This window comes from Triticum aestivum, chromosome 2B (assembly GCF_018294505.1).
Source record: "Triticum aestivum cultivar Chinese Spring chromosome 2B, IWGSC CS RefSeq v2.1, whole genome shotgun sequence".
NCBI lineage: Eukaryota > Viridiplantae > Streptophyta > Magnoliopsida > Poales > Poaceae > Triticum > Triticum aestivum.
In genome coordinates, this window is record NC_057798.1 from 124,367,151 (window position 1) to 124,380,832 (window position 13,682).

Genomic DNA, 13,682 nt, shown 5'->3' on the forward strand with positions numbered 1-13,682 from the left:
TCCCCCCCTTTCAAAAAAAAACAAAAACCCCAGCACCTGAGATGCTGACGCGTGGATGCCTATTGGTCCCGGTTGGTGCCACCAACCGGGACCAAAGGGCCTCCTCCCTGGGCTCGCCGCACCGGCCACGTGAAGGCCCATTTGTCCCGGTTTATGCAAGAACCGAAACTAAAGGTTTAGGGCATTAGTACCGACACTTTAGTCCCGATTCAAAAACCGGGACAAATGGCCCTCATGAATCAGGACAATAGGTCCTTTTTCTACTAGTGGATACATTAATGTCGTTACATACCGACACTGGTAGAATTATTACTTTCGGCAACAAGCCTTGGGTGTTACAATAGAGTGCCTACTAACCCGAACATGCATACAATACAGGGGCAACACCTCCTTGAAAGAGATATAGAGGTACATAAAAAACAAAAATAGTATATCATACAAATATTCAGAAGTTTACCGGCAAAACCCACATAACAGAAAATAATGTGGTCCAATTGGAGGATGTTGCAGAGAAGCCCCCTGATCTTACCGTCTTACGAGAGCCAAAAAGGCACCGGCCTAAACATGGAGTCATCTTCCACCCGAGACAATGGATGTTGCGCCATGGCTTGCCGTGGAAGAAGGATAAGACATGATGTACGGGTCAAAACCTTCGTTTTGCATTGCAGCTAGCATCTCGAAGTTGGTGTCCACTGGTGATGATAGCTCTGGTGTTGGAGGGTCACCGTCAAGGTACTGCGTTACTTGGCGCATGGTAGGCCTGGCGTCCATGAATGGGTGTGAGCACAGTAGTCCAAGCTTGAGTGCTAAGCATGCCTCGTTTACATCATACTCACCATGGAGTTCAATATCCACCATGTTGAGGAGTGATCCATTGTGGCAGTGCTCAAGAACCCGATCAACTAACATGGGATGTTTTTCTCGTGCGTCTTGCTTGATTGGCCGTTGTCCACAGACAACTTCAAGGATGAATATGCCAAACGCAAACACATCGGTAAGAGGGGTTACCTTTCCGGTGCATGCTAGCTCAGGAGCCAGGTATCCTATGGTGCCAACCACGTGCGTGCTCTGTGGGTCGATGCCATGGTCATACAACCGTGCAAGACCAAAATCACCTAGCCGGGCATTCATTTCAGCATCAAGGAGCACGTTGCTTGCCTTGACATCCCTGTGGATGACAACTTGTTCCCACTCCTCGTGAAGGTAGAGCAATCCAGAAGCGACGCCTCTGATGATCTTAAACCTTTGAGCCCAGTTCAGAGCAGGCTGCAGCTTGTTGTCGTCGTCCTGACGACGATGATACAAGTACTTGTCAAGGCTTCCGTTGGGCATGTAGTCGTACACCAGGAACAGTTGGCCTTTTCGCCGGCAGTAGCCGAGTAAGTGCACGAGATTACGTTGTTGGAGCCGTCCTATGCTGACGACCTCAGCGATGAACTCCTTCATGCCTTGCTTGGAGTCGTGGGACACCCTCTTGACGGCTATCTCAAGTTTTGATTTTGGCAGCACCCCTTTGTAGACCCTTCCGAAGCCGCCAACCCCAAGCAGGTTCTTGTTTCTGAACCCTTGTGTGGCGTGGTAGAGATCCTTGTATGGGAACCGGTGAGGCCCGAACTCCACTTCCCAATCTTCTCGTAGCTCGGCGTACCTCCGATGCCTTCGCACGAGCAGGAAAATGGTGACTCCCACGGCGAGGACAGAAGTGGCCGTTGCTAATGGCAACACGATCTCCAAGACCTTGGACTGAGGCTTGGGGCCAAGACGAGGTAGCCTTGGCAAATTTCGGATGTCGATAGCCGGCGCAGGTCCTCCTGATGAAGAGAAGCTCCAGCCAAGTAGGTAGTGCCGGCTGCCATCCCTGCCCGCCGAGGAGCCGAAGCCGAGGTAGGCGTCCTCGGTGATCACCGTGGAGAGGTCGTAGATGGCAGAGACGAGCGGCCTCGCTGGCTTGGCCATGCCCAACGGAGACATGGTGACGTTGATTCGCGTCGGCTCCCTCTCGTAGTCTACCCAGAGCTGCAGCCTCTCGCCGCTAGTGAGGTTCAAGGCGTTGAAGGAGCCGGTGTCGTCGTGGTAGAAGCCGGCGGTGGTGGACTTGTTGGAGACGACGCTGTTGACGTTAATCCCGACGTGGTTGGCGTCGATGTCGTGCAGGTCCCTGTTGTTGACGGTGTCCAGCTCGACAGCGAAGACGTGGTTGCTGGCGTTGCCCTGGGTGGCGCTGTTGAAGACGCCGAACCACTGCGTGGGGAGAGCGGAGGAGAAGTCGGTGCTCTTGGCGATGAAGAAGGCCATGCCCTGGCTGGGCCGGTAGTTGGGGTAGATGGCGAACACGAATGAGACGGAGAAGGATTTGACCGCCGTGCCATTGGAGGATTCGTGGAACCGTAGCGGAGCAGGGTAGAATGCATGGCCTTTGAGAGTCTCCTGGCCAGTGGTCAGATCGACAAGGCCGTTCCGGTGTTGGAATAACCACGACGTGCGTGGCACTGTGTCCGGCTCGTACACAGAAACAGTCACCGGGTAGGATTAGAAGTAGAGACCGAGTAGGTTAGCTTCTAGTCTATCTTGAGCATATTTATATGCGTGTACCCCTACTCCTTGTACTATCGATTTGTGAAAGTAATACAGATTCAAAACAGGCACGATACGTGCCTGTGGCAAAACGCCGGCGTCTTCCGTGTGCGTACATATTGTGCATCAGCTAGGATAGATCAAGTCGATAGCTAGCTAGCTTACTGCTAGTACTAGTATACGTCCTATCAAAGAATCGATCAGGACAACTTGGTGCTAGCTTTGCACTGTGTTGCATCCGGCTAGAAGTAGCTTTGTTCGTCGTTCGTCATCGTCGGTCATCGCCTATCGCCGGAAAGTACTCGGCGACGTGGTCTGGGCCAACAATTGGTATCAGAGCAAGGTTGATCTTCTAGTAACGGAGGATCATGGCGGACGACGAGAAGACCAAGCAGCTGGTGGAGTACTCCGGTGCAGCTAAAGTAATTGCTGCTCCGGCGAGTTCGTCGTATCCACGGTTTGATCGCGAGAACTTCGGGATCTGGAAGGCCCTCATGGAGTGTGGACTCCGCGCCAACGAGCTATGGGACGCGGTGGATCCCGGAGGCGACGCGTTCAAGAAGGAGGGAGCCGAGCACCGGAAGGATCGGCAGGCGGCGTCAGCGATTTACTCGGTGATGCCGATGGATGTCCTCCAGCACCTAATCGCCAAAGCAACGGCGAAGGAGGTGTGGGATACGCTGAAGCTCATGTTCGAGGGACACACCCGTGTCAAGCAAGCCAATCTCCAAACTCTCCTAAGGAACTACGAGACTTTGGTCATGGGCGATGATGAGTCCGTGGATGCGTTCGCTTCACGGGTGGCTACTCTCGTCAATCGGATCCGCGCGCTTGGTGAAAACCTTACGGAGACCTCGGTTGTCCGGCGGTTCTTGCGCGCAGCCCCTCCCCGGTACCTGCAAATTGTCACGGCGATCGAGCAGTGCGTCGATCTCGCGACTCTCTCCATCGACGATCTTGTCGGACGGTACAAGGCTCATGATGAGCGTATGCGGTACAGTCTTGGGGACGGGAGGAACGACGAGCTTGTGATGCTCACGAAGGCGCAGTGGATCGCCCTAGAAAAGAGAGGCGGATCCATAAGCAGTTGCAAGAAGAAGGGGAAGCAGCGTTCGACGAGAAAGAACTTCGCTGACTCGGACGACGACTCAGACGATGAGGCTGCACCTGCACCACCGAGGAGGAAGTTTGACATCAGGAAAGTGAGGTGTTATAACTGTGGCCTCCTTGGTCACTTCAAGGCTGACTGCGAGGAAGCACCGAAGCAGAAGGCGCTCATGGCCCAGCAAGGTGACGACGGTGACATGATGTTGATGACTGAACTCGTGGATGAGGAGGATCCAGTTCTTCGAGCGCCGGCTAAAGAAATTGTCGCGCTCGTGGAAGAAAAGGTTTGCCATCATGATCATGATTCGGAAACCTGTGTCGAAGCTACAGATGCAGGGGATGATTCCGAAATTTATGTCGATGTTACAGGCATAAGTGCCAACTTTGCTGGAGCGGATGCAGCAATAGCTGCGTGTGCTCGACCATGGAGAAGTAATCTTTGTGATGTTCAGAGGTCCGTAGGTGGCCACAAAAATAGCACTGGACATGGTGTCTCGCTGAGTAGGCCGAAAGCACCGGCCGTAGGCACCAAAGCTGGATCCCTCGTGCGGAGTAAGGGCGCCTCGCACCCAGCAGCGAGTGCTGCACAAGGAGCCTCCAAGACAGCTACGTGTGGTGGCCTAGCCACAAGAGAAGGCTCGCATGGTGGGCTACAAACAAGTCCAGCAGGAGGGCTTGGTGGCTCACGTGGTGAGCTAGGGCCATCTATACCTAGTGACGTTGCAAGTGATCCAGGAGATATGCAAGGTCCATTACCAGCGCATGTACGTATAGTTTTGCCATGCTTGGCCACTATAATGCAAGAAGATGGGAACGGCAAGGTAACGTCCGTACCCGGGGATGAAAGTCTAGCTTTGCCAAAAGCAATGTGCGAAGCAAACGGTGAGGAGTTACTCCTGAAGGTACAAGGAGCCATGCAAATAATGTCGTCTCCGAAGGCACAAGAGACGAGGACAACGCCACCTACACCTGTTCTGCTACAACCGGTGTTACACCCATATTCGGAGAAGACTCTTCGGACGATTGACCCGGCAAAAGTGAAAGGGAGTGGGCGACGGTGTCTAGCAAACGCCGAGGAACCGGCGGAATTCAAGGGCGCAAATACGAAGGAATATTGGCGTCAGGCTATGGAAGAAGAGTTGAGGTCGATCCACGACAATAATGCATGGGTGCTTGTGGATCTTCCCAACAATGAAAAAGTCATGGATCTCAAGTGGGAATTTATGATCAAGAAAGATGCCGATGGGGCCGTGAACCACAAAGCAAGGCTAGTAGACAAAGAGTACATGCAAGAGGAAGGTGCGGACTTCGAAGAAGTGTTCATTCCCATTGCAAAGATGAAATCGGTGGAATTACTCATCGCTCTCGCGGTTCAGGAATCATGGAAGATACATCGCATGGATGTAAAACCTGTGTTTTTGAATGGCGAGTTAGAAGGAGATGTGTATGTGAATCAGCCACCGGGATTCATCAAAGAGGGAGAGGAACACAAGGTACTGAAACTACACAAAGTATTGTACGGGCTACAGCAAGGCTCTCGGGCATGGAGCATCAAACTTGATCAAACTTTGATTTCTCTTGGATTTGAGAAAGCCCCACTAGAGCATCCAATGTACAAGAGAGGTGAAGTCAGGGATCGTCTACTAGCTGGCATCTACGTCGACGACCTGTTGATAACTGGAGCAGATGAAGAGGTGATTGCAAAGTTTAAGCTACAAATGAAGGAGCTTTTCAAGATGGATGATCTAGGTTTATTGAGTTGCAACCTCGGGATTGAGGTACATCAAAAGCCGAAGGGGATCACACTATGCGAGGAGGCATATGCAAGGAAGATACTTGAAAGCCGTGGCATAAAAGATTGCAATCACATTGTCGCTTCAATGGAACCTCGTCTTGAGATGAGCAAGAAGGAGATGGTGAAACTAATTAGCTACAGTGGTAGTGGCAAGGAAGGAATTGTTGGCGACCGTAAGTGTACCTCGGACGTGGCATATTTCCTTGGTGAAAGCATAGTAAGTTGGCTATCACGAAAGCAGAAAGTGGTGGCATCGACTTCAAGTGAAGCAGAGTGCCAAGGTGTGTGGCTAGGACGGCTACACAGTGATCTCATGGATCGAGATCCGGAGCAAGTGGTGCTCAACGTTGACAGTGAGTCTACGTTTTTTCTACGCGAGGATACAGTTCGGCATGACAGGAGCAGGCACATTGATACGATGTATCTTTACATAAAGGATTGCGTGAAAGAAGGGATGACGAAGGTCAACTACGGTTGCACGGATGATCAGCTGGCGGACATCCTAACCAAGGCTTGGGTCAGCATCGAGCTGTGACATGACGACGTCGTGTTTAGGGGGGTGATTGTTGGAATAACCACGACGTGCGTGGCACTGTGTCCGGCTCGTACACAGAAACAGTCACCGGGTAGGATTAGAAGTAGAGACCGAGTAGGTTAGCTTCTAGTCTATCTTGAGCATATTTATATGCGTGTACCCCTACCCCTTGTACTATCGATTTGTGAAAGTAATACAGATTCAAAACAGGCACGATACGTGCCTGTGGCAAAACGCCGGCGTCTTCCGTGTGCGTACGTATTGTGCATCAGCTAGGATAGATCAAGTCGATAGCTAGCTAGCTTACTGCTAGTACTAGTATACGTCCTATCAAAGAATCGATCAGGACAACTTGGTGCTAGCTTTTCACTGCGTTGCATCCGGCTAGAAGTAGCTTTGTTCGTCGTTCGTCATCGTCGGTCATCGCCTATCGCCGGAAAGTACTCGGCGACGTGGTCTGGGCCAACATCCGGGTCACCGTGGCGACGCCGTCCACGGTAATGTTGGCTCCCTTGAAGCCCGAGAAGACGAACCCATCTTCTCCGGCAGCCATGGCTGCTAGGTTAAGGGCTACGGCGCTGAGGAAGATGTTTAGAAGCAGCACTGACATGGTGATTGTTGGATATCGATCGATCTGCTGGCGATGCAAATTATAGTCACTCTGCAGCTGAGCTGATGAACTATGGCGACTTGTCAAAAGTCAAAGCCAGAACGAATCATTCATTGACTTTTTTGGTGAGTATGGATATTATTAGCTTGACACTAGCTAGCTGCTCGATACGATCCGCTTGTTTCTTCCCTTGTTGTAATGTCTGTTGAAATGTGAGATGGGCCTAGAGCCCATATGACAATTTCAGATTTGATCTCTAAGGGCTCATGTAGGTGGCATGACAAGGTGGTGGGAAGTTTAGTCCCACCATGCTAGTGGAAGGAAAGTTGGAGTGGTTTATAAGGATGGCTCTTCTACATGCTATTGGAGTTTGAGAAGAGAAGAGGCCCTCGCGCCCTCCTTCTCCGCCGCGCCGCGCCGCGCCGTCTCTCCACGCGGCTGCGTCTATATAAGTGTGCGGTGTCCCCTAACCCTAGCTGGCTCACGCGCATGCCCACCGTCGTTCCTTTGCTGTTGCTGCCGCCGGTGACTCCATCCCGTCTCCGAAACCACGCCCTTCTGGTTCCTGTACGGGGTGAGGGGCGAATAGGTTTTTGGGCAGCGATTACGCGACTGCTCGCTTCCGATCGTCTACTTCCTCTACGTCCGCGTCGCCTTCATCATCACCATGTCCACCGACCCCGACCGTGCCGCCGCCGAGAAAGCTGAAGCCGACAAGAAGGCCGCCGAGGACGCCGCTGCTGCCACCAAAGCTGCGGCCTCTGCATGGCCTACTGGAGGGTATAACTCGTTTATCCCGCTCCTGATTATTTTCATATTAGCAGTACTAGCAGTATGTGTAGATTTGTCTACTGTTTGCTTAGTACGTGCATGTTTAGATCAAAGTCAGTACGTCATCAATTTAGTCAATGCCATGCTAGTGATTTACTCGTGGATTAATTTAATCGAGAAATTGCCTATTTACTCAATCCAAAAACCTATTATTTGTAGGAATTTTTCGGCAAGTGGCTTTGCCGCAGCACTGAAACCGGATAAGTTTACCGGTACGTATTTTAAGCGTTGGCAAACAAAGACCACTTTATGGCTCACGGCTATGAACGTGTTCTGGGTCACCGGTGTGTCCACGGGAACGATTGCTCCTGAACAGGAGAAGGCGTTCAGGGAGGCAACCACTGCGTTTCTCGGAGCAGTTCTTAGCGTAATCGAAGATAAACTGGTCGACGCATATTTACATGTGCATATCGCCAAGGACTTGTGGGAGGCGCTCGAATCTAAGTTCGGGGCCGCCGATGCAGGGAGCGAGATGTATATTATAGAGCAGTTCCACGACTACAAGATGGTTGAGAACCGTCCTGTACTGGAGTAGGCTCATGAGATAATATGCATTGTTAAGGAGCTTGAGCTTCTGAAGTGCGAGTTACCGGGCAAGTTTGTCGCGGGCTGCATAATCGCTAAGCTCCCCAATTCCTGAAGGAACTTTGCCACCACTCTGAAACATCAGAGGCGTGAATTCTCTGTGGAGGATGTCATTGGCCATCTGAGTGTCGAGCAGAATTCGAGGGCAAAGGACTCGCACGGAAAAGGGGCCGAAGGGACTTCTGTTGCCAACATGGTGAACCAGAGGAACCTCAACTCCCACAAGTTCAAGGGAAAGAACAGTGTCCAACAGAATACCGACTTCAAGAAGAAGGGTAAGAAGACCTTCAAGAAGAACAAGAAGGATGAGGGCTGCTTTACTTGTGGTTCGACTGAACATTGGGCCAACAGGTGCCCAAACAAGTTTAAAAAGTCAGGACAGGACTCCAAGTCTGTCAACATGATTGTGGGCAACAATGAGAATGGTGCATCTGGGTACGGTAATCTATTTACTGTTTTTTCAGTGTTTCAGCCTACCAATTGGTGGGTGGATACAGGTGCAGGTGTTCATGTGTGTGCTGACATTTCATTATTCTCTTCTTACCAGGTCACAGGCCACGGGTCCGTATTGATGGGGAATGGCGCGAGTGCTTCTGTCCATGGTGTTGGCACGGTCGATCTGAAGTTTACTTCGGGAAGGATCGTGCAGCTGAAGAACGTGCAGCATGTCCCCGCCATCAAGAAGAACCTCGTTAGTGGCTCCCTTCTATGTAGAGAAGGGTTTAAATTGGTATTCGAGTCTAATAAATTAGTTGTTACTAAGTATGGACTATTTGTTGGAAAAGGTTATGAGAGCGGAGGGATGTTCCGCCTTTCCCTCGTAGATTTCTGTAATAAAGTCGTGAACCATGTTCATTCGAGTGTTAATGAATCTGAGGTTTGGCATTCACGTCTTTGTCACATAAGTTTCGGTGTTATGACGCGGCTAGCTAAGTTGGATTTAATCCCGAGTTTTAGTTTAGCCAAAGGTTCTAAGTGCCTGTCATGTATGCAAGCTAAGCAACCTCGCCAGCCTCACAAGGCTGCGGAGGAGAGACACTTGGCACCATTAGAACTCATACATTCTGATCTTTGTGAGATGAACGGTGTATTGACTAAAGGTGGAAAGAAATACTTCATGACATTGATAGATGATTCCACTAGATATTGCTATGTGTATCTGTTAAATACTAAAGATGAGGCTCTACACTACTTTAAAATCTATAAGGCAGAAGTTGAGAATCAACTTGAAAAGAAAATTAAACGATTCCATTCAGATCGTGGTGGAGAGTACTTCTCGAGTGAGTTTGATTCCTTCTGTGCGGAACACGGCATTATTCATGAGAGGACGCCTCCCTATTCACCCCAGTCAAACGGGGTTGCCGAGTGGAAAAACCATACTCTAACTGATCTGGTTAACGCCATGTTAGATACGTCGGGTTTATCCAAGGCATGGTGGGGGGAGGCTATATTGACGGCATGTCATGTCCTGAATAAAGTTCCGATAAAGGATAATGATATCACTCCCTATGAGAGATGGGCAAAGAGAAGGACAACACTCTCGTACTTGCGTACTTGGGGCTGTTTGGCGAAAGTCAACGTGCCGATCCCCAAAAAGCGTAAGCTTGGACCCAAGACTGTGGACTGCGTTAATTTGGGCTACGCTAAGAACAGCGTTGGCTATAGATTTCTAGTAGTGAAATCTGAGTTACCTGACCAGAAGGTCGGTACAATCATAGAGTCTAAGGATGCTACATTCTTTGAGTATATTTTTCCTATGAGAGATATGCAAAGCACTACTAGACAGGAATCTGAGGAGACTCCTGAGCCTGCCATTCCTATGGAATATTATGAACGAACACATGATGAAAATCCTGAGGAGGATGACGAGGAAACCCTTGGTAGGGGCAAGAGACAAAGGACTGCAAAGACCTTTGGTGATGATTTCTTCGTGTACCTCGTGGATGATACTCCCACTTCTATCTCAGAAGCGTATGCCTCTCCAGAAGCTGACTACTGGAAGGATGCGGTTCGTAGCGAGATGGATTCCATCATGGCTAACGGGACATGGGAGATCACTAAGCGTCCCTATGGTTGCAAACCATTGGGATGTAAGTGGGTGTTCAAGAAAAAGCTTAGGCCCGATGGTACGATTGAGAAGTACAAGGCCAGGCTTGTGGCCAAGGGCTATGACCAGAAAGAAGAGGAAGATTTCTTTGATACTTATTCACCTATGGCTAGACTGACCACCATTCGAGTATTACTCTCGTTGGCGGCCTCACATGGTCTTCTCGTCCATCAAATGGATGTTAAGACGGCTTTTCTGAATGGAGAGCTAAATGAGGAAATCTACATGCAACAGCCAGATGGCTTTGTGATAGATGGTCAGGAAAGGAAGGTTTGTAAGTTGCTGAAATCTTTATATGGCCTAAAGCAAGAACCTAAGCAATGGCATGATAAGTTCAATACAACTCTGACATCTGTTGGTTTCGTTGTTAATGAGGCTGACAAATGTGTATACTATCGCCATGGTGGGGGCGAAGGAGTTATACTGTGCTTGTATGTTGATGACATACTGATATTCGGAACAAACCTCAAAGTCATTGAGGAGGTCAAATCGTTTCTATCTCAGAACTTTGAGATGAAGGACCTTGATGTGGCTGATGTTATCTTGAACATCAAGCTACTGAGAGATAATGAGGGTGGGATCACACTTCTGCAATCCCATTATGTTGAGAAGGTGTTGAGTCATTTTGGATATTCGGACTGCACACCATCTCAAACACCATATGATCCTAGCGTGTTGATTCGAAAGTCCAAAGGCATGGCTAAAGATCAATTGAGATACTCTCAAATCATTGGTTCACTGATGTACCTAGCGAGCGCAACGAGGCCTGACATCGCGTTTGCTATGAGCAAACTGAGCCGGTTTGTTTCCAAACCAGATGATGTACATTGGCATGCTGTTGAAAGAGTTATGCGCTATCTGAAAGGTACTATGAACTATGGACTTCACTATACCGGAGACTCATCGGTACTTGAAGGGTATAGTGATGCGAATTGGATCTCTGATGCTGATGAGATGAAGGCCACAATTGGGTATATGTTTACTCTTGGTGGTGGCGCTGTTTCCTGGAAGTCTTGCAAGCAAACGATCTTAACGAGATTGACAATGGAAGCAGAATTAACAGCATTAGACACTTCTGGTGTTGAAGCAGGATGGCTTCGAGATCTTTTGATGGACTTGCCACTGGTTGATAATGTCACACCCTAGCTAGTCATGCATCAGAGTGTGTGCATCATGTTTAAAATTCCATTTAATTTTGAAATGGGGATTTGTGAAACCCTCAGAATCATTCTGAAAATGATCCAAATAAAAATTTCTCCAAAAGGGTCCAAGAAAATGCTCATGTTGCTCTCTGAAAATATTGGACAGAGATAAAAATCAAACCAATATTTTTAAGAGCTCATAGGTATTTATTTTGGGCATTTGGAACTAATGCATAAATATTTGCTTTGGAAATATATTAGTTATATATATTAATATATGTCCAAATATTATGCCATTTATAAAGGAGCTCTGGAATAACATATCTAGCTCCTGCAAAAATTGGCATAAGGAAATAAAATGATTTAATATTTTATTTAAATCAAAAAAAATGTCAGAAATTAGAAAAACAGAAATAAATAAAAGGGAGAAGCTTACCTGGGCTCCTCCCTGTGCAGCCCATCCAGCTGGCCGGCCCAGCCAGCAGGCGGCCCAGCCCGCCTCCCTCCTCTGTCGCCTTCGTCCTCGACAGAGGGAGGGGAGTGTGGCCAGCGCGCGCGCGCGCCACCGCGCCACGCCACCTGCTCGCCTGCCTGCCTGCCCTCCCCTCCTCGTCTGGATGGCCTGGAACGACGCCACGCCCTCCCCCGTTCTCTCTCACTCTCCCTCGGTTCTTCCCCTCCTCTCCCTCGCTCTCTCTCTCACGGCCGAACACCACCATCGCCGCCGTTCGCCATAGCAGCCGTCACCGGCCACCCCTCGCCCCTCCGCTGAGCTCAGGAGCTCCGCCGCGACCCCCTCTTCCTCCCCACCAAGCCAAGCCCCTCGGGAAGCCCTGCATCGCCTCCACGCCATCGTCTTCCTCCTCGGGCTCCGACCACCGTCGCCGTCGATTCGCCGTCTCCAGCGCGTCCCCGAGCCCGTTTCGACGCCCACTGCAACCGCGGTGAGCTACGCCACCGTTTCCCTCTCTTCTCCCCCTCGTTCCCTCACCGTAGCCTCCTCCCCACCACGGCCGAACCTCCGCCGCCGCCGAGCTCGCCGTCGACGCAGCTCCGGTGACCATTTGGTCACCCCGGCGAGTCTAACAAGTCCGTAAGGACCCATAGAGCCCCTCCAGCGCCTCAGCTCCCTCGCCTGCGAGCAGCAACGCCGATCCCGACCGCACCCGAACTCCGGCCGCCGCTCACGAGCTCGCCGTCGTCGGTACCGGCCACCTCAGGCACGGCCACCACCACCGTTCGACGCGCGGGAGCAAGGGCTCTCCAACGAGCCCAAGCACGGCTTCGCCCGTGCCCTGTAGCGCGTTTCCGCATCGCGCCGCCGTCTCGGGTCTCACCGGCGTCATGTCGCCGGTGGGTTTGACCTGTTTGACCTGGGGTTTGACCCCCCCAGGGTCACTGACGCGTGGGCCCCGTCGGCCAGGTGGTTAGATTAGCACTAATCACCGCCTAATTAACCCCCCTGACACTGACCAGTGGGCCCCAGCGCCACTAATTCCTAATTAGGATTAAACTAACCCTGTTAAACCCCCCCTGTCACTGACGTGTGGACCCCACACGTCAGGTTTGACCCCAGCCAGCCGCAGTTGACCACTGACGTCATGCTGACGTCATGCTGGCGCAATATTTATATTTCTGGATTTAATTTAAATCAGGAAATTCTAGAATATTATTTAAACTTCAAAAATTCATAACTTTTATTCTGTAACTCCAAATCAGACAAATTATATATGTAAAATGATCAGAAAAATCCAATCTATCCATCTGTACTATTTTCATGCATGATCAAACAAGTTAAATTGATGTTTTAAGCAGAACAAGGAAAAGCACTTTAAAAGGCCATGTTTGAGTTTGAAATTTGAATCTTTGATTCAAATTGGTTCAAACCCTTCTGGTTTTAGTTGCATTAGCCCAACACACTCATATTGCCATGTTTCATGCATGCATCATATTGTTGCACATTGTTTGGTGATGGTTGTGTATCGGTGTCCTTTGCGACAGGTTCTGCCTCCGAGGAGTACCGTGATTACCCTAACGAAGAACCGTATCAGTGCATCGAACCATCAGGCAAGCAACCAACCATTTGATCATATCGATACAATCCCATGTTCTCGCTCCTGCTCTCTTTTACTGCATTAAGACAACGCGTTTCAAACTGCTGTGTGCTACGGTAGTTGAACCCATTTCCTCTGCATGACCTGTCATTGCCACAGTAACTAGATGAAACCCACTAGCATGTGTAGGAGTTGATTGAGCCATATGTATGTGTTGTTCCTACCTTGCTATGCCTGCTATGCTTAGAGTTGTGTCAGGTCTGGTTCATCTGGGTGATGGGCTAGAGTGAAATGATTATGTCAGTAATGAGAGTGGTGTGGTGAACACGATCTGGTAAATGT

The 13,682-nt window shown here is 50.0% G+C and overlaps 1 pseudogene; it reads right to left on the reverse strand.

Moving 5' to 3' along the window:
- Positions 1 to 6,621, reverse strand: part of LOC123039101 (L-type lectin-domain containing receptor kinase SIT2-like) — a 22,323-nt pseudogene extending 15,702 nt beyond the window's left edge.
- Positions 6,622 to 13,682: the final 7,061 nt, after the last annotated feature.